This window comes from Astatotilapia calliptera, chromosome 14 (assembly GCF_964374335.1).
Source record: "Astatotilapia calliptera chromosome 14, fAstCal68.1, whole genome shotgun sequence".
Classification (NCBI taxonomy): domain Eukaryota; kingdom Metazoa; phylum Chordata; class Actinopteri; order Cichliformes; family Cichlidae; genus Astatotilapia; species Astatotilapia calliptera.
The window spans coordinates 18,501,793-18,504,355 of NC_137435.1; the positions used below are offsets into that span (position 1 = coordinate 18,501,793).

At 43.2% G+C, this 2,563-nt stretch overlaps 1 long non-coding RNA gene across 1 annotated transcript; it reads left to right on the plus strand.

The window, feature by feature from the left end:
- The first annotated feature begins 1,847 nt into the window (after nucleotides 1-1,847).
- Nucleotides 1,848-2,213, plus strand: LOC113036931 (uncharacterized). Its single transcript, XR_003274522.2, has 2 exons — nucleotides 1,848-1,988; nucleotides 2,075-2,213. It is a non-coding gene; the product is annotated as an uncharacterized LOC113036931 (long non-coding RNA).
- Nucleotides 2,214-2,563: the final 350 nt, after the last annotated feature.

Genomic DNA, 2,563 nt, shown 5'->3' on the forward strand with positions numbered 1-2,563 from the left:
GCTTGCAACTCGGTTCCCTCTGGCACAGCTGGCTGCTGGCAGAGCCGGCGGGCACGCCACTACAGCCCCCTCTAGCTTCTGCTCCGTGGCTACTGGGTGACCCTTCATCAGCTCTTCCCAGGAGGGTTGCACAGATGCCCCTCCGGTGGTCCTCCTTGGGCTCTCGCACTCTGGGGCCTCTGGATGTCTGGAGCCTGGATCTCCTCCATGCCTGCTTCATGCCCTGGGGAACGGGGCTATGGCTCTCTACATCCTCTAGCGGACCATTACATGGGGAAACCTTTTGAATACAAGCGCGCTGATCCACACAGGTGTGCACACGGTGTTCACTGTTCATAGACATAAACTACACCTCTATTGGCTGCTATTTCCAAGCATATTATGCGCTGTCAGTCCTGCTTGCTACACAACAACATTCAATATTTAGTATTTACTGCTGTTTACACTTAGCTAGATTAACGTGATGGTGTTGTGTTTAGTATGTTGCTCTGTTTTTTTGGCTTGTTTTCTCTTCTTTTTCTCTCAACAGGTGATCCAGGAGATTTTTTTTCTCTTCTTTCTCTTTTTAAGTGCCCTTTCTCACTGTCCCTCTTCCCTTCTGTTTTTCCTTTTCCTTCATCTTTCTTTCTCCCTTTCCTATCCCTCAGTCATGCCTGTCCCGTCTGTAACAACTGAAAATAAAATAAAATAAATAATAACAACAAAGGTTGATCAAATGGACCAATGGACCTGAATAACGATCAGTAATTCCAGTTGAATCCTAATAGAGTGCTTCATAAGCACAAAAGATCCAGATGGAAGAAGACGTAGAGGAGGTAAAGAGAATGAAAAAGCTCAGTAACTTAACAATTTGCTTTCAACATCATACTTTCTTGCATATCAAACTCCATTGTAGTATTTTTATTTTATCATACAACTTAAGTTGAAACATTATATATATATATATATATTGCATTATAGATGTTTACTTTGAACCTCTTCGAAGGTTTTAACCTACTTTTACAAGTTGTTTTTGCAGCTGTTTAATTAGTGCTACTACAATCTGCTTCCACTCCAGTGGCATCATGCTTAATATTCGTAACCTGTTACTAAGATGCAGTAAGAACACAGATTAAAAACATAGATGATTAAAATCTTCATCAACACTTTTTCCAAATCTTGCAGTTGAATTTTATATTAAGGCCTGCTGACAGAACTCTATTAAAAAGTTCTTCAATTTAAGCAGTGAGTTTGACTTCGCAGTATTTAAATTTGCAATTTATGTTTTTTCTTCTTCTTCTTTTATTCCCTCTGATCCATAGAGTGTCATGCATTATGTAGTAGCTTGGTTGTGGCACAGCACGAGTGGGTGTATCTTAAGCGGTGGCTGGCTCAGGCTTGGCTCTCCACCATTGAAGTTAGATTACTAACGCAGATAGTTAACCTAGCTCTCACACACACGCTCTCCCACCGCCTGTTGCCAAGGCTGGCTGATAAAGAAGAAAGCTTTGATTGTAGATTTTTTTGCTTTGGTTGTTATGGCTTTTAAAATCACGTATATTAAAGTGTAAAATTCACGATCCACCCCTCATTTCTTTATATTCTGCTTCCAATGTCATATGCTGTGGGAGTGTCTGGTCGGGCATGGTCCAGGTTCCTGTCATCCGTCCTTTGGGGTGGAGTTGGCCAGCTCATCACCTGTTTTCAATCTCCGGGGCTCCACCTAGAGGGTTTTTAAGCCAGCACTGCCTGCCACTCCTCGCCAGTTCGTCCTGCTACCATCTGTGATTCATCACCCGTCGCACTCACCAGTAGTGCTGGTTCCGTCTCCATCCTGTTTTTCCGTCTGCTCGGAACCCAAGGACCACATACACAACTTCTCCTCAGCCTGCCCTTCAGTCCATACTCTCCACCTCCTTGGAATCTGGACCGGACTGTCCCCACTCTCGATCCTCTCTGGAATGCTCCCATGGCAGCCTTTTCCCCCGCTTAATAACCAGGGTCTCCAAGTAAGCCCAAGACTATCCACTGGCACTCCATACCTCTGTCCCTTACTCGTTTGTCACTCAGTAACACCCTTCTCCTGTGTTTACAGAAAGTTCCCGTTCGAGTTCTCCCTGTGCTCTACGCCTGTTTCCCCGCCCACGGATTTCCCTTAGTTTCTGCGAATGGTTTCTGTTAAACCCAGTTCTGTTCACGTTTTTGTTCCTTCTAATAAATTATACATAGTTCGAGCAATTGAGTCTGCTTTTGAGTCCACCGCATCCTTGTTTGTGACATCCAAGGTGTTAGACTTATGCTCAAGCATAAAACAAGCACATAGAAGCAATATTAAATTGTATCTGTAGGTGTTTTTTCCAAGCAGCCTGCTTTTTCTATTGCTTTTGTTGAACAAAGTATGACAGGCATAAAATTATATTTTTGCACCAACAAGATGATTCCAAAAGAGCTACTAGCTGAAAACTTGGCACATCTTCGCATGTCGTCCAGTGCATCCTTCAAACATTTTAGAAAACTGCACAAGTGGAGGGCAAAAGATGTGCCAGGCTTTAGAAATCTATAACAGATGAACAGTATCTGAAAA